Consider the following 25,651-nt stretch of genomic DNA (forward strand, 5'->3'; position numbering starts at 1 on the left):
CCACAGAAAGCCTGACTGCAGAGCATTCCCAGGCAGGAGTTTGTTCATTCGCAAAAGAACAACTCTGCAGCTAGGCAGTCACTGCCCTTTGTTCGGAGGTTCGATGATACCTGGATGACATGGTTCAATGATACCTGGACGATGTCTCTACATGTGTTTTAGCCAAAAATGGCTGCTGCAAGTAACAGCATCACGGCCATGAAGAAGAGGAAAGACGGAAGGGCCACTTCAGCACGATCTGTCTCTTTTTATTAGGAAATCAAAAACTTTTCAAGAAGCCTCCTGCTGATGTCTGCTTACCTCCACTACCACCCTTGGTCCGAGGTACCATCATATGAGCCAGTGCCTAGGATGGCTCCCACCTTCTTCTCTTCCCTGATTCTGTCTATTCTCAATACAGCAACCACAGTGAGCACATTGAAGGAAAAGTGGGACCGTGCCAGTCCTCTGCTCCAAACCCTCCAACAGCTTCCCACCATACTCAAGAGTAAAGTCCAGGCTCCTCGGAGGGGCTTAGGAGGACTGTGTGATCTGGCCGCCCCATCTCTGCTCTGACTTCACCCCTACTGCATATTCCTGTCTCCTCCTACTGCACATTCCAGCCCGGGCTCCCACTGCTTTATCGCAGGCCAGGCACGCTCCCTTACTGGGCTTTTGCACTCGCTATTCCCTCTGTCTGGCATGATGTCTGCCTCTAACCTCCCAGTTTACCCCCTCACCTCCTTCAGCCTTTGCTCACATTTCAGCTTTGCGCTGAGGCCCTTCCTGACCATCCTATTCATCATTCCAACTTCCCTTCCCCCATCCCTTCCATGCTTTATTTTTCATAGCATTATCTAACGCATATATAGTCATGTGTCACTTAACAGGGACGTGTTCTGAGAAATATGTTGTTAGCCAATTTCATCATTATGTGGACATCTTAGATTTTACTTACACTAACCTTGATGATATAGCCTACCATGCACACCCCTAGGCTATATGGTATGACCTATTATCCTGGACTACAGACCTGTTCAGCAGGCTACTGTACTGAATACTATAGGCAATTACAACACAATGGTAAGTGTTTCTGTATCTAAACATATTCTAACATAGAAAAAGTACAGTAAAAATATGGGCTTCTAATCTTATGGGATCACCATTGTATATGCCATCTGTCATTGTCCAAAACATCTTCATGTGGAGCATGACTGTACCTATTTCTCCTTTCTGTCTGTCTCCTCTGTGACAAAAATAGTGCCTGGCACATACTAAATGTCCTCATACTCTCTGTTGAGCAATGCATAGAAGCATGAGAGAATGGATGGGGTGAAAATGACTTGCATGGTCCTTACAAGCAAGCGTTTGGTGCCCCGGTCTCTGAGCAAGAGGTCCTGAGGGGAAAGGAGACTGGGAATGACTTTTGAGTTGTGAAGAAATAGTTTGTGCCATGTAGATCCACTCCCTCTTCTCCATGAAGGCAAATTCCCAACCTGAAACTACTTGCAAATGTTCATAGCAAAGCTGCTCAAGTTAATTTTGCTTTTTCTCATTAAGTGAGAATCCAAAAGGTTAGTTAGAGTATTCCGTGTAGGGAAAGGATTAACAATAAATAAATAAGTCAGAAATATTGATAGACCCCTCATGTGTTATTTTATTCTTTAAATGCAGAAGACAGCCCTGTGAGATGGGTTTAACAATCTACATGTCACAGGGGAGGAGCGCGAGGTTCAGAGACGCTGAGGAATGTGCCCACAGACTCTCAGCTGGCATAGAAAGCTGGGGGTTTAGCCTCCAGGTTCAGTGTTCTCAACACTGTCCAGGTGTCTCCTAACAGATTCATTGACGTCCTAATGTTTGTATCTGCAGTTGAAAACTTGTCTTCTAGAAACCCATGGACTCTGGCATCCTCACTGCTGCCTGGAAAAGGTAGAAAACAATAAGATTTAAATCCTAGGCAAATTATAAGTGTGATTCCAGGAAGTCTAGGAAGGCCCACTTGCCCTCAGCTCAAAATATGCCTCACCTGTGTCCAAGCTGCTGCCTGACACTCCTCCAGCCAAGGTTAAAGCTTTTATGAATTTAAATGCTCATTGGATCTAGGCTCACTCACAAATTAATCCTGAAGCTATTTTGATTTTTGTTTGTTTGTTTCTTTGCTATTTCACTGCTTGTTCACCTATCACAGGCTTTTGCATGTCATCCTAGAGTGTAAGCTGCTGAGGAGGGAACCATGTCCTGCACACCTGGCATAGCATTCTTCCCCACCTGTCAGTCTTAAATAAACACTTGTTGACTGATTACTGTATAAAGTACAAGACACGCATCTCTGGGATCTATGTGTTTGCAGAAGTGTGCTGTGGAGAAAGCAGGGGCCTTGGGAAGCACAATCACCTCGGTTTCCATCCTGATTCAGCTACTTATCACTTATTGGATCTTCCACCAGTGCCTTCATCTCCTGAGCCCCAGTTTTCTTTTTTTTTAATATTTTTAATTTTTTATCTCCATAGGTTTTTGGGGAACAGGTGTCATTTGGTTACATGAGTAAGTTCTTTGGTGGTGATTTGTGAGATTTTGGTGCACCCATTACCCAAGCAATATACACTGAACCCAATTAGTAGTCTTTTATCTCTCACCCCCTTCCCACCCTTTTTCCCGCTGAGTTCCCAAAGTCCATTGTGTCATTCTTATGCTCATAGCTTGGCTCCCACTTATGAGTGAGAACATACGATATTTGGTTTTTCATTCCTGGGTTACTTCACTTAGAATAATAGTCTCCAATCCCATCCAGGTTGCTGCAAATGCCATTAATTCATTCCTTTTTATGGCTGAGTAGTATTCCACTGGATATGTATATATATCAGAGTTTCTTTATCCACTCATTGATTGATAGGCATTTGTGTTGGTTCCACATTTTCACAATTGTGAATCGCGCTGCTATAAACATGTATGAGCCAAGTATCTTTTTTTATAATGACTTCTTTTCCTCCGGGCACATACCAAGTAGGGGGTTGCTGGATCAAATGGTAGTTCTACTTTTAGTTCTTTAAGGAATCTCCACACTCTTTTCCATAGTGGTTGTGATAGTTACATTCCCACCAGCAGTGTAGAAGTCTTCCCTTTTTACCACATCCATGCCAACAGCTATTAATTTTTCAGTTTTTAATTACAGCCATTCTTGCAGGAGTAAGGTGGTATCACATTGTGGTTTTCACATCTGTAAAATGGGCACGACAATACCTGCCCACTGGTTTATTAAGAGGAATGAATTGCAAGACTGTAGTTTCAGAGATTGTTTCTATAGTTTGCTACTAGAGAAGTTTCTCTGAATGTGTAGAGCCCCAGAAACCACCGGGTGGAGGTGCAGCATCCTCTCCTGAGGTGAAGCCGGCTCTTGGTGTTGCTTCACTGCAACTACCTTTTGCCATGGATGATCATCCTTCTCCTCCTCTGGCAGAAGGAGAGGGAGAGGACATAAGTCTGAGTGGTATCTCAAAAAAAAAAAAAAGTGGGGAGATAAGTTGGGAATGTTTGTAAAAAGCCTGGCACAGTGCCTCACCTATCTGGTCTGAGTCAGAATCAGAATGAGTGCCCCTTGATTATGGCCACTGCTCTATGGCCACTGCTCTAGCTGACTGGGAGAGCCTACTGGAAAGAGCTCCTGAGAGCAGCAACTTCTTTTCCTGAAGGGCCAGAGGCTCCACTGAGGCATCATCTCAGAGAAGCACTGGAGTTTTAGGAGCAAGAGAAAAACAGGCAGGAGGACAGGGTCACACCAAGCCTGCCCTGAAGGAAGACAGAAGATAGTCACCCTTCAGTGAACAGAAGCCACAAGGCTTAGCTCCATCCTGGGCTCAGAACACATTCAGAATAGATTCACTGGGTTAGAACAAGAAGCCAGAAATGCTGTACCCCTGGACACAACAGTCTCTCAGCCAGCCACCGATGAGAGAGAAGCTGAGCGGGATGAGAGAGCACCAAGGTTTCTGTCTGAGCCCATTTCTAAGCACCAAGCCTGCTTTCTCAACTATTTCCAGGAGTGGCTACCCACGTCCCCACCACACCCATCTATTCCTTGGGACCAGTAGCAGAAGCTTCTCGAATCTCTTCTCTACCCTCCCCAGATGTGACTCTCCCACCCTTCCCTGCAGTGCAGTAGATTACCTTTTTCCCTGACCCACCCCTCAGCTTCTACAGCAAAGGCAGTTGTCCCCCACTCCACTGTATAGACCTGCACTGTGGTCGACTACTACAATCTTCTCAGATGTGTGGCTACTGAGTGTGTGAATCATGGCTAGTCCAAATTCAGATGTTTTGTAAGGGCAAAATGCACACCGGATTCTGATAACTTAGTGTATTCATCCATTTTGCATTGCTATAAAGGAATACTTGAGGCTGGGCTATTTACAAAGAAAGGAGATTTACTTGGCTCTCACTTCTGAAGCCTACACAAGAAGCATTTTGCCAGCATCTGCTTCTGGTGAGGCCTCAGGAAGCTTCCAATCATCGTGGAAAGTGAAGGGGGAGCAGGTATCTCACATGGACAGACAAGGAGCAACAGAGAAGAGGAGTTTCCAGGCTCTTTCCACAGTCAGATCTTTTGGGAACTAATAAAGCAAAAACTCACTCATTAACATAAGGGCACAGAGCCATGCATGAGGGATCTGCCCCCATGACCAAAACATCTCCTGCCAGGCCCCACCTCCAACAGTGGGGGTCACATTTCAGCATGAGATTTGGAGGGGATAAATATCCTCTATCACTTAGCATTTTTTAAAAAGCAAAATGTCTCACGAATACCTTTTCAGATGAATTACAAATTGAAAGGATAAGGCCGGGTACGGTGGCTCATGCCTGTAATCCCAGCACTTTGGGAAGCCAAGGCGGGTGGATCACGAGGTCAGCAGTTCGAGACCAGCCTGATCAGCAGGGTGAAATCCCATCTTTACTTAAAATACAAAAAAAAAAAAAAAAACTAGCTGGGCATGGTGGTGGGAGCCTGTAATCCCAGCTACTTGGGAGGCTGACACAGGAGAATCGCTTGAAACTGGAAGGTGGTTGCAGTGAGCCGAGATTGTGCCACTGCACTCTAGCCTGGGCAATAAAAGCAAAACTCCGTCTCAAAACAAAAAAAAAATTGAAAGGATAATTTTGACTGCAGTGGATTAAAATAAAATATACTGTTACAATTAATTTCACATGGGGTTTGTTGTTGTTTTACCTTTTTAAACACGGCAACTAGAAAATTCTAAATTACATTGGGAGCTAAAATCTATGGCTCACATAATGCTGCTGTACAATGCTGGTGTGAACTATCACGACACTGTTATACTATTATTATTTGTTTTATCTCTGCCTCACTCACTAGACAGGGAACTTAAGGAGAATAGGAAGAGTACCTTCCACTGCTAGGAGAGATGCTTAATACATTACAAATATTCCATAAATTCTTGTTGAGGGAATAAAGCTATGACCAAAAAAAAAAAAAAAACTAAAAGTATTCAATGATTCTGAAATATTTAAAAAATCACTGAAAATCATGTACTATATTGACTTGCCCACAACACTAGTCTCTTTGGTGTAAAGATAACATTCAATTCATGTGCTTGGTATATGCTAGAGTTTGGTTTGTTTGACCCCTCCAAATCTCACTTTAAAATGTGATTCCCAGTGTTGGAGGTGGGACCTGGTGGAAGATGTTTGGGTTATGAGAGAAGATCCCTCACGAATGGCTTGGTGCCATCCTCAAGGTAATGAGTGAGTTTTTACCCTATTCCTCCTGAAAGAAAGAGCCTGGCACCTCCTTCCCCACCTCTCTCTCTCTCTCTCTCTCTCAAACACACAAACACAAACACACACACACACACACACACACACACCATGTGATCTCTGCAAACTGGCTCCCTTTGCCTTCCACCATGAGTGGAAGCAGCCTGAGGCCTCACCAGATGTAGGTGCTGGTGCCATGTTTCTTGTATAGTCTACAGATCTGTGAGCCAAATAAAAGTCTTTTCTTTATTAAACTACCCAGCCTCAAGTATTTCTTCATAGCAACACAAACAGATGAAGACAGTATGCATGCTCATATATTTCCACGGGTGTAAAATAAATGAATCTTCCAACACTACACTGGACCTCAAGCACATAAACTCAAGCGTGACTGTTGCCCTGGCTCAGAATTTGGCTGACAGTTGGCTGCCCCATTTACTTCCTTGTTGGCCCTATGGGCAGTCCTCGAACCAGTAGCATGAGCACCACCAGGGAGCTTGTTAGAAATGCAGAGCTTCCATCTACACTCCAGACTTATTGAATCAGATCAGAAGCTTCTCTATAACCAGATCTCTGGTTAATTTTAGGTTAAGTGTAAGCCCTTAACATTTGAGAAGCCTGAACTATGTGTTTTTGTTTCTCAGCTCTAAGGAAGAGAGTCACCTGGAAAGTTGGCTATTATTCCTCTTCATTCTCCACACATTTTTTGCTAAAAACCATAGTGAGCATTCACTTTGCATAAGGTGCTATGAACCAGACACATGGCTCTTGGTTGTGTGACTTGTATCACTCATTACTGATGAGCTCTCACTGTTTGTGGAGGCAGCTGGACACCCTGGATGCTGGATGCCAAAGAGCACTTCAGGAGGGCTCTGAAGAGGCCAGAAATGGTACAAAATAGCCCCGTGTCTGCAGAGAATCTACACACAGCACTTTTATGAGTCTTGCCTTCTCAGGGTGGCCAGAGGAAAGAAAGCAGCCAACACTGCCTTTCTCCAAAGAAGGAAATTTTGCCAGAGTCTGTTCGTCTCCATGGAGACCCAGGAATCTGCAAAGCCTCCATCAGCATCCTGGTCCCCAGGCTCAAGTTCAAGCAAGCTTAATTCCCCTTTGTCTGGGTCTCTGGAGTAGCATGAATTTTGTTACTTTTGGGGAATGTAGATTTTTTTAGTCACATCTGTGTGTTCCTGGAGAGTAAAAGCAACTCAAACTGGATCTGCAGCGGTCTTCAGACACTCTGGCTGGGAAATTGCAGTGAAGCTTCAAGGAACTCTCACCCGAAAAATCAGAAGATGCAGTGACCAGAATTCTCTCCCTCCATTTCTATAGTTACAACTGCATTCACTTGGTCGGTTAAATGTATTGAACACCATAAGGCATACAGAGATTATCCTGTCCAAGCAAGAAAAACTGATATGTCAACAAGCAACAGCTTAAAATGCTGGCACAGCCAGGAGCGGTGGCTCACCTTGTAATCCCAGCACTTTGGGAGGCCGAGCCAAGCAGACCAATTGAGCTCAGGAGTTCAAGTCCAGCCTGGGCAACATGGAGAAACCCCGTCTCTACCAAAAAATACAAAAATGAGCAGGGCATTGTGGTGCATGCCTGTAATCCCAGTAACTCAGGAGGCTGAGATGGGAGATTCACTTGAGCCTGGGAGGTCAAGGTTACAGTGAACCAAGATGGCACCACTGCAACCCAGCCCAGTGATAGTGCAAGACCCTGTCTCACCAAACAGAAACAAAAACAAAACACAACAAAGGAAACAACACTGGCACGGCTCTCATTGCTTCACACCTGGTAAATAATCCGACAAACTCTCAACCCACTAGGCTGTGGGTTCTGGACAGGCACTGGTCCATCTCATCACCTCCCTGCTCTCTGCACTCCAGCCCTACTGGCTGCTTCCTCCCTAACAGCCTTTATCTGGACACCTCCTTTCACCCTCTTCTTGCCTAGTTCAGCCTTTATCTCTCAGCTCTGGGATCACTTCCTTGGGGAACCTTCCAGATGTCCAATGGCCTGTGTGAGCGAGGCCCCTGCCCTGCGCTCCTAGAACCCCTGCCTTTCGCCTTCCTTATGTTCTCTTCAGTCATTTCTGCAGGGATCCTGACTGACAGCCTTTATTGCACAGGCTACGGAATCTGAAAACGTTTCAGCAAGGGAGAAATAAGATTAAAGTTTGGGGGAGATGAGTTTGGCAGCTGTGAGGAGAGTATGTTAAACAAAAGAAGAGACTGCAGGCTCAGAAAGGAAACTGGAATGATTATCTTTTAAATGCCAGGCCTTGGGCTATTTTTTAAAATATTATCTTATTTGTTTTTCAAGATATATCTGGAAGTAAGGCATTGATGTCCCCATTTTTTAGATGAAGAAATTGAGACTGAGAGGGGTTTAGTGACGTGCTCAAGGCCACACAGCTGGAATGTCCGGGCCTGCCTGGTTTCCTAACTCTGCCTCCCAGAGAAGCTGTTGGAAAAATTCTTTATGGGAAATAATAGAAAAGAGGGGACTGACCTGGTAGATGTCATAGGGGAGAATCAACAGAATGAGTGGAAGATAGTATGTGGGGCTGGAGCGTAGAAAGAGGAGCTCATCCAAAATGACTGAAGTTCTCACCTGGCCACTTCCTTCCAGAAACTTCCCCAACACCTCTCCCACGTTTCCTCGGCACTCTGTCTTTCCCCCATCAGAGCACTTTTCGAGGTGTTTTGTAATTCCTGGTCTGTTTGGCTGTCTTCCCCACCAGCGCCTGTCTGTGGTGTTTACTGTTGTAGCCCCACAGGGAAGCAGCAAGCCTCTAAGTGCTCAGTGAAGTCTTGCTAAATGAATATGAGGCAATGACGGAACAAAGGACTGGGTGATGGAGAGTGAGGACACCTGTGGTGGATTTATAGAGCGAAGAGCTTGGAGCGAAACACAGCATCAGCCAGCCAGAGCTAGTGGGGCAGCTCTCTGGGGTGCACCTGGAGCGTTCACCTCTGAGGACGTCTGTGACTTATTCCCTCTAAAGAACAAGATTCTTCCAGGTGAGAGTGAGGTGACTGGACAGGGCAGGGTTGCAGCATGCTGCCTCAGAGGAGACCCGGCTCAGTGCATCCAAGACTAGGTACAAAATCAATAATTCCACAATTGCAAATCTCAGAGAATCCTCTCAGTGATTTATTGGTCACTACATTTGGCACTTGAAGAACAATTTATGCCATAACTTGTAAAACTTTAACAACATGAAGCACTGGTTTCCCTCGAGAGTTTGCAAGGATGCTTTGCAGAGAGGGAGAATCCATGTCTTGGCTCTTAAAATGGCATCTACTTCAAACTTTCTCTGTTCCACATCTGGGGAAGGCTCAAAGAGCCCTGCAGACCTGTGATCACCACTTTTTCCTCTGTGGAAGCTGTAAAAAGTCCTCCTCACACTCTAGGGGTGTCTTAATATCTCCCCCACATCTCTCTGCCAGCACTAATCAATGTATCATCACCTCCTGAACAAACAGTGCACTCACCTCCTTCTAGTCGGCTTCCAATATTTCTTCCATCCTCACCCCTGCCTCCATATTATTAGTAGATTAGTTTTTCTAAAAACTGGTCAGAACTAAAAGTAAAAAGCACAACTCCTTAAGCTGGGATGCATCACCCTCCATCCTCCAGGCTGTGCTGTCACTCCTTCTCTGGACTGACCTTCCACTGTGCTTCTGCACATTTACCAGCCACAGCCAAGCTAACTCCTAACACCTCCTATCACCCGTCCTCTGCCTTCAAGCTATGTTGGCACTCCCAGACCAGGATGTCTTCTCTCCAAGGTCTGTCTAAATCCCTACTGGCCTTCTGGAATTTGTTCAGATGCTATCTCCTCTCTAAAGCTGATCCCAATTCCCTCAGTGAGAATTAACTTCTCTCTTTATATGTTCCCACAGTGCCTTCTTTTTATCTGTTATAGAATTTTCCAATAGATTGTCTGGTATTGGAGTTAACTCCATGGAAGTTTGCAAAGGCAGCCCCACTGCATGACAGTCTCATTTTGTATGTCACGGGTAAGTTCTGTTGATAAATAGCAACTCACCCATAATCAACACATCAGTGGGTTATTCCTATGTTCTTTGCAACCCAAGGGTTTCTGTATTTAATGACTCTGATTAAAACTCTTAGCATATCAAAGGAATTTTTTAGAAAAACGCAATAATTAGCTTTGGAAATTTCCACAATTTGTTACTTTGTCAAGCTTAGTAAGCACTGGTTTTGTTGTTGGTGGTTTTTCTTTTTTTTTTTTTTCTGCTTCCAAATGTTCCAAAGAAAGCTTTGAAATCCTGAACCATACAGTCTAGTGAGAAGAAATAGCAAGGGTGACCATTTTGAAACCCTTCTTTCTTTCCCTCTCCTATCTCAAGTGAAAGAGACACTCTATATAATTTTTAGGGAGAACCAACTCAAAGACTTATTAGTTGTTTCCTGTCTTCTGGATAATTCCTATCAGCTTTAAAAATATGCCAGAATCTTCATATTTAGAAACCTTTTCTTAACCTAGTTTCTCACTCCAGTAATGGCACCTGCAAAACTTCTTAGAAGGGATTGTCTATACTCCCTACCCTTACTTCCTCACTGCTTGTTCTCTATTTATTAATTTATTTGTATTTATATTATATTAGAAATATAGATCCATTGTGCAAAATTAGAAAATACAAATAAGCTAAGAGAAAACTTAAAGTACCCATGTGGCAAAACTGTTAAACCCATGGCAAATGACACTTCCCAACTTCCCTTACCATTGGGGTGGACACTTGAATTCCATTGGTGAGTGAGACACATTATATCTACCCACTCATAACATACAAGTGACAGTGATGTGTCCTACTTTCTGGCATGGTCAATAAAATCCCCCTTGGACACTCCTCTATACTCTTTCTTCTTCCTGCAAAATTGAATAGCAAAGACTACAGCAGCCTTGGAAACCACATTTTTAAAATGGTGTAGTCAATATTAGTCTTGGTCTATAGATGACCTCTGGAAATGGACTTGAGTTTACCCTAAGCCAATGAAGAAACATCTACTCAAGAGAATATATAAAAATTCAGTACAAAATGTGAAGATCTGTGGTATTTGAATGAAGACTCCTTTTATCTCCCTCCCCACCTGTTCCATGATGTGGAAACCGCACTCCAGACTACTATAGCCAAGAACACAGGGCAAGACTGTAACATTTCTTATTCTGCCCTTAGCACATTGTTGCCAAGGCCAAGTCTTGGGTGACTGCAGTCAAGATGCAGCGTGCTCCCTTCTTCCTCCCAATTCCCAGCCATGAAATGAAGGCTTCATTTTAGATGTGGCACACTGAGGATACTGGGGCCCTGATAGCTCTTGCCTTCATTCATGAGGCAGAGGCTCCACACCAGGACTGGCAAGCTGAGAGAACCCTAGGCTGCAGCCCATCCCTTAAGCTTCTAGAGTATGGGTGTCACTCAAAAAGAGGCTTGGCACTGTCCCTACCCCCAGCTCCAGAGTCCTGACTCAGAGATTTTTTTCCCAGAAGGGAAAACTGGCCATAAAACAAATAGCTTCTAAACTCTTCCCAAAGGAACTGACTTTATTTGCAACAGAGCTAGAGACGTTCAAGCCTAAGGGCACTCTCAAGAACAATGGAGATTGTAGTGGGAAGAGATTCATGGATATAATGAAGACACAGCCTAGACTGTAGGCTGGCTAGTTTATAGGAGAGAAGTGGGGAATAAGACAACTGGGGGTAGCCCTGATGTTAGAACAAATATTAAACACTGACCTCAGAAACTATTTCTACAGAGAGTGACATCAGCAAGGTGGTAGACTAGGAAGTCCCAACCCACATCCTGCCACAAATGCAATGGATGATTTAACAACTACCACAAACAGAAAAAATCCAGGAAATCTCCAAAGTACAGTGAAGAAGCTGCAGCAACCCAGCAGAGAAGAAAAACTGAGAGTGATCACGTAGAAAAACATAGGAAGCATTTTACCTGCATCAGCCCATCATGCAACCTGGCACAGATCTGCAGTGCCACCACGGACACCCACAATTTTTATCACCAGGGATCCCCACAGTCTTTGTCAAAGCTGCACTAGTGACAGAGCTGCCCAGAGTCCACATTGCTCCTCCTCCCCTGAGCAAAAGCTGCTACTGCACCCTCCCTAGGGCCAGAGTTGCCACATCCCACATCCCAGCCCTGACACCACCTCACACACACCTACACCCTGGAACTCCAATGCTATCATCACATGCTACGCTCTCACCCCCAACAAATCCTACTGCCAAGGAGGATCCCCTGAGCCATCACTTCCCTTTGCAGGGGAAAAGGAGAACAGGAATTCACTTCACAGCCAAAGAAGTGTGACAATGGTTTCATGCTTATGAAATTCACTGGTCTTACCGTGTTTCTCATCATTTTGAAGCAGCTGGCTTGCTAAAATTGTGGAATGTCATTTTGAAGTCACAGATGCAGCGCAGCTAGGTGACAATATTTTGTAGGGCTGGAACAAATTTCTCCAGACAGCTAAATATGCTCTGAATCAGAATCCAATATATGGTACTATTTCTCTCATCTCAGCATTCATGGGTCCAGGAATCAAGGAGGAGAAATAGAAAGGCCACCACTCACCATTATCCCTAGTGACCCACTAGCAAACTTTTTGCTTCCTATTCCCACAGCTTTATGCTCTGCCAGCCTAGAAGTTAGCTCCAGAAGGAAGAATGCTTCCATCAGGTGACACAACAATGATTCCATTCAACTGAAGGTTAAGATGCCACCCAGCCACATTGGGATTTTCATGCCTCTGAGTCAACAGGCTAAGAAGGGAACTACAGTGTTGGCTGGCATGATTGATCCAGACTACCACTGGGAAATTGGACTACTATTCCACAGTGGAGGAAGGAAGAGTATGTCTGGAATAGAGGAGATCCCTTAGGGTATCTCCTTGTATAACTGCACCCTGTGATTAAGGTCAGTGGGAAAATACAACAACCCAGCCCATGAAGGACTACAAATGGAATGAAGGTTTGGGTCACTCCACCAGGTGAGAAAACCATCACCAGCTAAAGTGCTTCTTGAAGACAATGGGAATATAGAATGGATAGTACAAAAAGGTAATTATCATTACCAGCTATGACCATGTGACCAGTTATAGAAATAAAGACTGTAACTGTCATGAGTATTTTTCCCTATTTTGTTAAAAAATGTGTTTGTGTGAACTATCACAAGGACAGAAAACCAAACACCGCACGTTCTCACTCACAGGTGGGAATTGAAAAATGAGAACACTTGGACACAGGATGGGGTACATCACACACTGGGGCCTGTCATGGGGTTGGGGGAGGGGGAAGGGATAGCATTAGGAGATATACCTAATGTAAATGATGAGTTAATGGGTGCAGCACACCAACATGGCACATGTATACATATGTAACAAACCTGCACATTGTGCACATGTACCCTAGAACTTAAAGTATAAAAAAAAGTTTGTGTGTATATATACATACATTAAGCAAATATCTTTGTTTTATTTCCTCTCCTATTCCTTTATCATGTAATATAAGATGCATTAACTTTATATCAGTATTTAAGTATTGCTAATTTTATGTCATAGTATTTAAATTATGGACTATCAGAAGAAGAGTAAATGTCACTCAAGGACTTTACCTCCTCTTCTCAGGAAGGGTTCGGTGCATTTTCAGGCGTATTATCTTAGGTTGAACTATGACGTTGTTATTGTCTTTATCTGAAGATTAAGTATGGCTTAAGGAGATGCATGTGGATGCCAAGCTGACAAACAGTGAACTTGTAATGGTTAATGTTAGATGTTAATTTGACTGGGTTAAGGGATATCTAGATGGCTGACAAAGCATTATTTCTGAGTCTGTCTGTGAGGTTGTTTCCAGAATAGGTTAGTATTTGAACTAGTGGACTCAATAAGGAAGATCCGCCCTCACCCACATGTGAGCAGGCACCATTCAATCAGCTGAGGGCCCTAATAGAACAAAAAGTCAAAGGAAAGAATTTGCTCACTCTCTCTCTCTCTTCTAGAGCTGGGACACCCATCTTCTCCTGCCCTTGGATATAAAAACTCCAGGCTCTCTGGCCTTCAGACTCTGTGATTTTCATCAGTGCCCCCCAACCCAGTTCCTCAGGCCTTCTGCTTTGGACTAAGAGTTACACCATCAGCTCCCCTGGTTCTCAGGTCTTCAAAGCTGGATGGAGTCATGCTACTGACTTTCCTGTTCTCCAGTTTGCCTATAACACATTGTAGGACTTCTTACCCTCCATAATCACATGAGCCAGCTCTTCTGACAAATTGCCTTTCATATGTCTATATCAGATAGATGATAGATAGATAGATATGCATACATACATATTTATTCTATTGGTTCTGTTTCTCTGGAGAACCCTAATACCGATTACAGATGGTTAGAATTAAAAAGTCAAATAACAAGTGTTGACGAGGATGTGAAAAAATCAGAATCCTCATGTGCAGTGGAAATTTTAAATAATACAGCCACTTTGGAAAACAATCTGGAAATTCCTCACACAATTAAATATAGAGTTACAATATGACCCTCCTAAGTACATATATTCTACTCTTAGGTATATGCCCAAGATAAATGAAAACATATGTCTACACAAAATCCTGCACATAAGTCTTCATAGCAGCATTGTAATAGCCAATAGGTGGGGGAAAAAACAATGTCCAACAACTGATGAATGGATAAACAAAATATGGTGTATTCATACAATGGAATATTACTCAGTCATAAAAAGTAATGAAGTGCTGATACATGCTGCAAAATGAATGAAATTGAAAATATTATGCTGAGTGAAAGAAGTCAGTCACAAAAGACCACTGCTATGGTTTTAATATCCCCTCTGAAACTCGTGTTGAAACTTGATTCCCAGTGTGGCAGTGTTGAGAGGTGGGGACTTTAAGAGGTGATTGGATGATGAGGGTTCTGCCCTCATCAATGGACCTATCCATTCGTGGACTGACAGATTATATGGGTTATCATGGTTGGCTTTTTAAAGAAGAAAGAGATATGTGAGCTAGCACATGAGAGCACCTTAGCACACTCTGGACCTTGGCAAGCCAGAGTCCCTACCAGCAAGAAGACTCTCACCAGATGTGGCCCCTTGAACTTGGACTTCTCAGCCTCCATATTTACAAAAAATAAATGACTTTTCTTTACAAATTACCCACTTTCAGGTATTCTGATAAGCAACAGAAATTGAACTAAGATAACCAGATATTATATGATTTCATATATGTAAAATATCCAGAATAGGGAAATCTACAGAGACAGAAGTAGGTCCAGTGGGTGCTTAGGGTTGGGAGGGTAGCAATGCAGGGGTTAGAGGAATGATAACTAAAGGGTACAGGATTTCTTTTTGAGGTGGTCAAAATGTTCCAAAATTGACTATGGTGATGATTGTACATTTCTGTTAATTTACTGGAAAACACTGAGTTGTATACTTTAAGTAGGGTAATTGTATGGCATATGAATTATACCTCAGTAGAGTTGTTGGAAAGAGTTTGAGCCCATTAAATATTGGGGTCTATTTGTTATAAGAGTTCAGCCTACCCTAAATAATATAACCGATATCACAATCCAATGATAAGCTTATTTTGATGTACATATTCTATGGTTTGTTTTGCATGAATATAACTTTTCAAATTTAACAAACCAGCTAATATTCTGTAAACCGTACTTTTTAACTTAAATGATTGTAACTACCTTTCTTTTCTTTTTTTTTTTTTTCTTTAAGATGGAGGCTTGCTCTGTCGCCCAGGCTGGAGTGCAGTGGCGCGATCTCGGCTCACTGCAAGCTCCGCCTCCCGGGTTCAGGCCATTCTCCTGCCTCAGCCTCCCGAGTAGCTGGGACGACACGCGCCTGCAAACACGCCCTGGTAATTTTTTGTATTTTTAGTAGAGACGGGGTTTTACTGTGTTAGCCAGGATGGTCTTGATCTCCTGACCTTGTGATCCGCCCGTCTCAGCCTCCCAAAGTGCTGGGATTACAGGCGTGAGCTACCGTGCCCGGCCGATTGTAACTACCTTTCTATGTCAATAAATATGCTTTTTTCATTTCATTTAATACCCAGCATTAAAAACTTTCTGTTTTATAGTAGCTTAACATTTTGATTTTAACAAACTCCTAAGCTTTTTCATTTTTATTTTATCAAAGTAATGTCAATTTTTTAACTTTTCTTTTCTTTTTCCATCTCTTTTTGTTCTTGTTATGTTTTACATTCTGGAAGATTTCTTCAACTTTCTGTGCCAATTCTTCTATCATATTTTAAAATTCCAATCCTCTATCTTTTTCTCTGAATGGGCCTTTTTAATAGTACCCTCTTCTTTTTCTGTGTATGTAAAATCTCCTCTTATGTCTCTGAAAGTATTAATTATGGTGTTTTGAAGTGTTTGATCTCTACATTGTCTGTTTTCTCTGGGTTCTTTTTTCCTGTTTGTCAGGTTTGGTCTCTGTATTTCACAATAGAGGATGCTTCAAATGTATGTTCTTCTTTGGGTTTCTGTACATGTTTAAAAGTAAGGCATGAGAATGCAACCAGAAGCCGTGGGTGTGGGAGTGCAGTATACTGACTGGTGTGCCTCACTGTACAGTCATGGGGTAGGTATCTGGCCCCTTTCTTTTGGTTCCTCAGATGTCAGCAACTGGAGTTCTTTTGTCTTCACTAGACAGTTTCTCCAGACAAAAGTCCCCCAGACTCCTGCCTTGCACACATAGGGATGGCTGCCAGTATTGTGACTGCTGAGAAAGCCAAGGGTGCTGGAGGTTGCCCTGCTCAGTATGTAGAGTTTCCCTTGGTCCCTTTTTCACCACCTTGCCTTGCTTCTAGCCTTGGCTGTGTGGCTGATCCAGGCCCAGAGTTTCTTCATCTCCGTTTTCCCCCAGAGCGCCATTCTCTCCTCAGCCCACTCTACTCAGTTTTCCATCATGATTTCTGAAATGAAGACCCTCTTACCCAAGTCCTCAATGGCTTCCACCCTGCTGAACCCAGAGGATGATTTTCTGCCCTCATCTTATTTAGCCTTTCAGAAGAATTCAGTGTTCTCGTATTCTAAAAATTCCTTATTGATTTCCTAACAGGCAATTTCCTGGCTAAACTTGGGATCCATTTCCCACAAACTTTTCTAAATGTAAAACAGTCATGTCACTCTCTGGCTTAAAACACGCTAAAGCTTCTCATCGCACTTTGAATGTATCCAGTTTTCCTTGCTGTGGCCTACAGACTCCACAGCATCTTTCCCCACCTGCCTCCAGCTCATCTCTAACCAGCCTCTGTGTGTTCAAAATGCCCCACTGGCCCTCTTTCTGTGGCTCAAACATACCCAAGCTAGTCCTCTTCAGGGGTTCTGCATTTACATTCTTCTCCACTAAGTATCATTTCTTCAGATCTTCCCAAGGCTGGCTACTTCTTAATTATTATTCAATTCTCAGCTCAAACATTAACTCCTCAACCAATCCAATGACATAGTCTCCTACCACTACCCCAATCACACCTATTATATCAATATGTTCTATTGCCACCGTGACACTTATAATCATGTAATACAATCTTGATCGTTTTTTTTTTTATTCTGAGCCCCCTACAAGAACGAAAGCCCCGCATGGACAGAGGTGCTGTCTGTTTTGCTCCCAAGTGTCATCAGTCAGTGCCCAACACACAGCAGATCCTTGATAACTATTTACTGCATGGATGAATGAAGTGGATAAGCAGTCGTGCTCAGCCCTGCATGGGAATCACCGCAGTACTACTAAGTGAAGGATCCATTTTCAGCTCAGATTACCACCTAGATGGAGCTCTTCCCACCAGAAGAGATTTAAAGTGCTCCTCAACCATCATGGTACCCAAAAGTACCCATCCCCTCAGGGAGCACAGAACTTCTACCTAGAAAGGCAGAAGACAGACCTCACAGTGCCGTTTCTCATCTGTAGAAAAGCAGGCAACTAGCAAGCAATAGAATCTTCCAACGAAAATATTTAAGGAAAATTCAGTACCTTAAGACAGAACATTGAACAAGTGAGCAAGTAAATACTAAGAACTTAGCACAAATAAGTGCAGCATATGGATAACAGAAAAATATCTAAAATAGCCTTTAAGAGAGATTATTCTCTTGGCCCCACCAGTTATGGATTCTAGTCACTTCCTTGATGTAAAATAACTAAAAGTTGCCATCAGAATTTGCTCTAAATATTTTAGTATTCATGTTACATAAATATGCATAGTGAGCTGCATATAGGTCTCAATAAAATGGTAATGGATTAGTCAATAACCTAATTCAACAATTACCTAAGTTAACAAAGCCTGTCTTAAAGACTATCTCTCAGTATTGCATATATATAACATACAAACAGTTGGATACTAACGATGCTTTCTTAAAAATGTGAATACTTTTTGATTCTACAATTCTACTTTAAGGAAGTTAACCCAAGCAACTAATTAAGAATATGAATTAATTTGTGGCTATAAAGATAGTCCTTACAATGTTATTTATAGTAGCAACCTAAATGTCCAACAATAGGAGATTGGTTATAGCCATTTTAAAAATTATTCTATGGATAAATATGTATTGGCGTAGAATGTGTTCATTAGATTGAAAAAGCAGGTTACACAGCAATGCAATCCCGTTTATTTATTATACATACATGTGAACGTGTAAATATACGTGTGAATATGTAAATGTGGAAGAGACAGAATAAAAGAGCAAGGAAGGGCATACACGAAACAGAGATTTAATTAGGTTGGTGCAAAAGTAATTGTGGTTTTTGCCATTGAAGGTGATAGCAAAAGCCACAATTACTTTTGCAACAACCTAATAAAAGCCGTTTCACCGAATAGTAATATTAGCAAAGATATTTCTTTTACATATTTTTGGTTTTTCTTTATCCTAATCTAATTTTTTCCTATAATAAATAGTTATCACCATTGTAATATGAAAAAAACTAAATTTTTAATTAAAACTATGTTGGTGATCAGAATGGGTGTTTCTTAATTCATTTATTCCATCTGAAAGTGCCACATGTAACACACACATGGACAACAACGTTAAGCACAAAATAGACCTATGGGCCCAATGGACACCCAAAATTTGTATCTTTTTTTCACACAGTTGAACTGCCATTTCTCTTTACACCAGCCTAATTCTTTCACCTCTATGGAGCTATTACACCCTGCTTCTCCCCTTAGCCCTCTTATTAGCTTTTTTTTTTTTTTTTTTTTTTTTTGAAACAGAGTTTTGCTCTTGTTGCCCAGGCTGGAGTGCAGTGGCATGATCTCGGCTCACTGCAAACTCTGCCTCCAGAGTTCAAGAGATTCTCCTGCCTCAGCCTCCCGAGTAGCTGGGATTACAGGCACCTGCCACCATGCCCAGCTAATTTTTTGTATTTTTAGTAGAGACAGGGTTTCACTATGTTGGCCAGGCTAGTCTCAAACTCCTGACCTCAGGCGATCCACCCACCTCAGCCTCCCAAAGTGCTGGTATTACAGGCGTAAGTCTCTGCACCTGGCCTTGTTAGTCTTTTTATTCTTTTTTACAGGCTCCTTGTTTTAGTCAATTTGGGCTACTGTAACGAAACACCATAGACTGGGCGGATTAAACAGCAGAAATTGTTTCCCACAGTTCTGGAAGCTGAGAAGTCCAAGACCAAGGTGCCAGCTAATTTGGTTCCTGGTGAGGGCTCTCTTGCTGGCTTGCAGACGGCTGCCTTCTTGCTATGTCCTTACATTCCTTTTCTCAGTTTATGCACATGAAGAGAGAATGAGACTTCTCCCTCTTCCTTCTTATAAGTCCACTAATCCCATCAGAAAGGCCCCATCCTCATGGCTTTATCTAACCCTAGTCACCTCTCAAAGCCCCATCTCAAAATACCATCAAACTGGAAGTTAGGGCTTGAACTTGCGAATTTGAGGGGAACACAAACCTTCAGTCCATAGCACTTCTTTTCCTCTGATTAAATATGAATGTTTCACAGGGCTCTGTCCTGATGTTCTACACATCCTCCATCCTTCACATACACTGATGGTTTTCGCCACATCTTTTTTAAACCTCAAATATGTACTACTATCCCAGGGAGACCCAAACTTCAACTCCAGACCTAAACCTCTCTGGAGTCCAACAAACAGCTCAAGCACACATACCTTAAAGTTTCTTCCCTTATCGAATCCTATCTCTTCTTTGTGTTTCCCATGAGGGTGAATGAATGGCACGACCATGTACCCATTCTCCTGAACCAGCAGACTGGGAGACCACCTACACTCTTCCCTTCATGATACAAAGCTTTGTATCATAAGCTTTGGCCAGTCCTACCCAGAGAAAGATCACAAAATAGATAAGAATTGTTCAGGTCCAGAATCATATGGAGAGAAAAGAGAAATTGTTCAATCCAGAACTTCAAGACCCAGAATTCAGACTTTAGTGTGAGGAGTGTGACTTGCCTTGCATGAAACTATTAGTGGTTCTAGGTGCTAATGTAACCAAGCCCATAAAACTCACAGTTCTTAGCCTCTCTGGCCTGGTGGGCATGTCACTTAAGTGGATTACCAACATCTGCAAAATATGGGAAACCTCCAGAAATAAGAAGGGCAGTGGGAGGCCTTTGTTCTAATCCCACAAATGGCATTAGTTTGCTGATTTGAGGTTTTGTAAGCAAACCAAAGTAAATGCAACCTTGAACAGAGGTGAAGTCCTGCTTCTCACCAGATTTGGCTTGCCTCACATTGATCCTATAGATTTCTCAAATACATCTCAAATTTCCTTTTCCCACTTCCCTTATTAGCTCATACTCTAGCCATTTCTCTCCAAGATTTGGGCTCAACTCCTAGTTTTCTCCCTCACTCAAATCTTTTCCAACTCTTACCTATTCTCCACAATGCCCCAGGAGCTGTCTTTCTAGCATGTTGTTCGTTGAAAATCCTGGAATGGTTTCCCATCTCCCCCTGAAATAGAAGTCCTCTCCCACAGGCTTCTGCTGGCCTATCCACACCTTTGCACCTGCATCCTCCACACTGTGGCTGCACTGGCCATTCCCAAGCACTCTACGCTCTGTCTCCTCTACCGAGTGCAGGTGCCTTCACTCGCCCTGGCTCTCCCCCTGCCCAACCTCCCAACTCCTCTCCAATTGAGAACCTCCCTGGGAACACTCCACAACACCATCCCCCAGAGGTTTCAGAGTTCCTTCCTACTTGCTCCCATCATTCCTCCAGGGCATAGCCTCCAGGGTAGCCAGACCTCACCATATTTTATAGAAGGTGTTTCTTGACCTCTCTCCACCACACTGAAGGCACTTAGAGGACAGGCATGGAGGCTTTTCACCTTTCTTCTGACATGTAATTTGGGGCTTAGACATAAATGTTCAAGAAGTATTTCTGAGTAAATGGACTAAATAAAATAATGAACAAACAAACCAACAAATGACTGAATGGCACTGAAGACAATAGGTATTCACCTCTAGGGTAAAAACCTGCTTCAATAGTGCTTAGGAATCCTTGCCTTTAGAACACTGAAATTGGACAGTGATGTTAGCCCTGTGAAGTTATTTGGGTTACGTGGAAATCAGGGGAGTTGGGATAATCCAAAGAGGAAAAGGCATAAGAGGCCGGCCTGAAGAGATTTTCAAGTTTCTGCTGTATTGGTGTTTTTCCAATAGCCGCAAGGAGATATTGCAGCTCAAATCCACCTTTTCTTAGCAAATAAGCTCCAAAAGATGATCCAGAGAAAACAAATTCCACTGAAAGCAACGTTCCGTTAATCAGGGGCTCTGAGATGTGACCTGCCCAGGCAGCTATTGGCCTCTTCTGCCATTTTATATTTCCTCTTTAATCAAATCCCTGGATGCTACAGTTCTCAACTTGCAGAGATTTAAAAGGCGCTTTGATTAATGGACTTGATCAGTGTCCGCTCTTGTTTAACCATGGTGCTCTCCTCTGCGTTTCACACCCACATCACATCCCCTTTTATTACAGGAAATGAAGAATGTGATGGCCTGCCAGACAGCAGAGTAATTTATGAAAAATATATTTTTAAAGGGAGAGTGTATTAAAGCTTGAAAAGAACTCAGAGCCTGTTGCTATTTTAATTTTAAATAGGCTATGCAAATAATTAAATGTCAGGTCATATTGACACCATCAAATTTAGGAGAGTATAGATGGTATACAATCCCAGAGTCCTAGAGAATATTAAATCAGATCTATCAGGGAACTGCATCATATCCTGCTTTTGACATGAAACAACAGTATCGATTGGGTTAAAAATGAGCCAATTTTCAGAAACCTTTACCTGCTACAAATGTTTTCACATATACCACAGCTCTTTAAAAAGAGATAAAGAGAAATTGAGATGAATTCATAAATATATTTAAGCACTAAATCCCTCTTTGTTTTTTTTATTTTTCTTAAGCCTCTCCTGCCTCACAAAAGCCTATTTCAAATATTGACTTCAAGGAGAAGATGGATAAGAACAGCCAATATTCAGGGCTAAGGTAATGGATGCTGTTCAACCTACTTTAGAACAGTTTAATTTGGATATTTACCTGAACTTCGCTCATGGCTTTGTACACCTGAGTCTCAATCAGGCACACCAATGCGTACTGTGTACTGCGAGCTATATACTGTGTTCTGTGGCGCAGCTCTTTCAGATTAGCAGGAAAGTTTTGAAAAATCCTCTTAAAATGACATTGAGAATGCACGAATTATCAGTGAATAAATATTTATTGTGCACCTACTATGTGCTAAGAATTCTGCAACGTTGTAGAAGTGTCATGATGAATAAGACAATGCGGAGAAGAGATAGCAGAAAATGTGCCTTTCTTCTTTTAAGTTGCCTAACTAGTGATTCAGGGAATTCTTCCTTCCAGAGTATCTAATAACTGGTTATCCCACAATGGCCCAGAATTCAATTGAATGTCAAAAGGAAACCAGTCTTGCATCTGGGATTGGTTGGTTGGCCAATAACCACCAGTGCAAAAGCTTTGCGTTGACCCTGGTAATTTGTCTCTCCATTGCCCATGGCAGACGTCACTAATCAATGACAGCATTTGGACATCTATTCCACAATTATTTATCGAGTGACTCCTACATGTCAGCACTCTAATAAGCACAGCAGACCCTTCAGTGGATGAGATAAACAAAGTCCTTGCCCTCGTGGAACTTACGTTCTTGTGGGGAAATAAGACAATACACAAGGAAAAATAATTTTAGAAAATGAGAGGTGATAGGAATACAATTAGGTAAGGAAAGGGGATAGCATGTGCCTGAGGGAATGGGGGAGAGAGGACACTTTGTAGCTAGGGTGGTCAAAGTTATCTCAATAGAGGTCACATTTGGAGAGAAACCATGAGATCTATTCCACTGGCTCCTCCTCAGGACAGCACTCCAGGCAGCCATTACCAGTCAACTGCTGATCAGACATTTCTGTGCTATGAAAGAGCCCTGAGTAAGGCATACTAGGGAATGGAGAAGAATCCAAGGTAAAAAGCATTCAATGTAGCTATGGGATACATATTTAACAAAATCAAACGTTACAAAATTGAAAGAAGTCTTGAAATACTTGGATTCTAGACTTATTTTAACGTTTTAGACTCTCAGTTTCCTCATTAATGAAATAAGAAGGTTGGATGAAATAATCTATACAATTCCTTTTAGATCCTATGGTCAATAATTCTAAGAAGTAAAGTGGGGTTTTAGACAATTGGAGAGAGGGTAGATTAAGTAGAGAAGTATTTTTGTAAAAGAGGTCATTTGAACAGTCAGAGGAGAAATGAGATGTACTATGACTTCCTGGAGGCTTCTGGATGACCAGCAGAGCCACAGTCAGCTCCTGATTTTGCAAACAGCTTCAATTACCACAATCCAAATCAGTTTTCACCTTGAATTCAGCATGTAAGCCAATTGGTGTGGTCTTCTCAGCCGTGTGCACATTCAAAATCTCCAGCATCCCAATCTGTCATCTGCTCATCTCAGAACATAAAGAGCTACACAAAGGCAAATCATCATGTTGTGAGACAAAGAAGAAAGGATTATTAGAGATTCATTGGAAAGAATCCGCCTTTCACTGCTGCCTGCGACAGGAGAGCCACAATTTCAGAAGTGTCACAGGAGAGAATTACAGGTCTGCACAGTCATGATGGGTCTGGATCAAGACTCAGGTATTTATTTTTAAAATTCTTGATTTTGCTCCACAATAGCATTAAAAACAGGACTCAAGTGCATAAAAATGTCCCCTTTTTATACAGGTAGTAGTTCAAGTTTGGGTCCTTAGCCGTAACCCAGATACTTATATGTTACTGTGATACTCTGAGTTTGGATGATAAATGATTCAAATTCATTTTGTGGGTACAAAGTGCTTCATAAATACTTAATCTCCAGAGTGATTTCAACTTAGAATTTCTGACTCTATTTGTACTTCTCTTTAGCCAAGTCCCACCAGGTCCTTGTTCTATTTGTAAATAAGTAATGTTCCGCACCAGCTTCTGCACCACTCCCCCTGCTGCTGATGGGTGCTGACTGGGGTCCCACATCCAGGCAGCCTGAGAGATGGAAGAGAAGCCAGGAATGGTCTTTTGAGTAGCCTATGATCCCAGAATAGCCCCACTGATTTACTGTATCTCCCGTTTTCCATGCTCTGGAGCAAAGATGGAACTATCTTTGTTACCTCTGCCAGATCACAGGGATGGATGTTTTCATGAAAGGATGCTCTCTCCAGAGAAAAGCACATGATAGCAATCCAGCATATTGGACCCACCAACTGTTCATCCACCAATCACAGTCCCCACCCTTCTGCCAAGAATGAAACAGAAGGTGATCAGGGACTTGCTTTCTCTGGGAACATACTAGAAATGGAAGTACAGATATCATCTCTTCTATTTCCCTCCTAAAATAGCACTCCTGAAGACATTCACTCAGCATGGCTTTGGCCTACACTCCAGAGAGCCTTGAGGATCAGGCTGGAGTCTACTAGCCAGAAAATGCATGGTTAGTTATAGAGCACAGCAGCAAAACTACTTAATCTCTCTGGTCTTCAGTCTTCCCATTTATAAAATGAATGTTTAAGTCTGTCTCTTAGGCATTAACCTCATGGTAGCCTATCTGGTAAATAAGCCTGGTTTGAAATCTCATCTGGCACTTACTGCTTGTGCTGCCTGGCCTCAATTTACTTGTCTGTATAATGGAAATAATACTCACTTCAAAGAGTAACTGTAAGAAAGAGATTAGTTAAGCACATGGCACAGTTGTTAAACTGCGCCGAGCTGTTTCATCTTATTTCTGTAGACAGAGTCCTCTGACATTACCATCCAACAGAGTTCTCTTTCCCATGGAGGTGCTTGCTAAACCTGAGCACCTCCAAATCCAATTTGACAACAAAATTGCAGTGCAGCCCAAACCCTGTTTGAATGAAGAGTTTATCTGTATTGTTTCTGTTGAAGATGAATATCCCAGGCTCATCACACCTCCCCACTTGCGAAATCTGTGAGAACAACCAGGCATGCAACACAAAATGGAGAAAGGAAAAGCAGACCCCCAGGAGACAGTGTTAAGTGCGTATATATCTGCTCTATTATCTTAGTGGCTTAGGACAACAACCATTTTAGTTTATCTCATGATTTTGTGGGTCAGTTTCAGGCACATTTTAACTGGGTGATGGTATCAGCTGAGGTCGGTCTGTGGTATTTAGATGTTGAGTGGGCTGGACTGGAGGGTCCAAGACAGTTTCACCCATGGTTTGGGGGTGGGAATGGCTGGAGGGCTGGGCTCAGCTGGATCCGTCTACTGGAGCATCCACCCATAACTGTGCCAACATAGCGGTCTCAGGGTGTCAGACTTCTTACACGGTAAGTTGTTTCAAGAGACCAAGGCAGGAACTTCAAGGCTT

The 25,651-nt window shown here is 42.5% G+C and overlaps 1 long non-coding RNA gene and 1 other non-coding gene across 2 annotated transcripts in view; one reads left to right on the forward strand and one right to left on the reverse strand.

The window, feature by feature from the left end:
- Positions 1 to 1,611: 1,611 nt before the first annotated feature.
- Positions 1,612 to 25,651, reverse strand: part of LOC129032086 (uncharacterized) — a 42,641-nt gene continuing 18,601 nt past the window's right edge. Inside the window, exon 3 of the long non-coding RNA XR_008501192.1 lies at positions 1,612 to 1,902. This is a non-coding gene — a long non-coding RNA (uncharacterized LOC129032086). The remainder of the gene's footprint in view (positions 1,903 to 25,651) is intronic.
- LOC129032335 (small nucleolar RNA U3) lies at positions 3,256 to 3,471 on the forward strand. Its single transcript, XR_008501333.1, has one exon. It is a non-coding gene; the product is annotated as a small nucleolar RNA U3 (small nucleolar RNA).

The sequence above is a fragment of the Pongo pygmaeus genome, chromosome 11, assembly GCF_028885625.2.
Source record: "Pongo pygmaeus isolate AG05252 chromosome 11, NHGRI_mPonPyg2-v2.0_pri, whole genome shotgun sequence".
NCBI classification, from domain to species: Eukaryota; Metazoa; Chordata; class Mammalia; order Primates; family Hominidae; genus Pongo; species Pongo pygmaeus.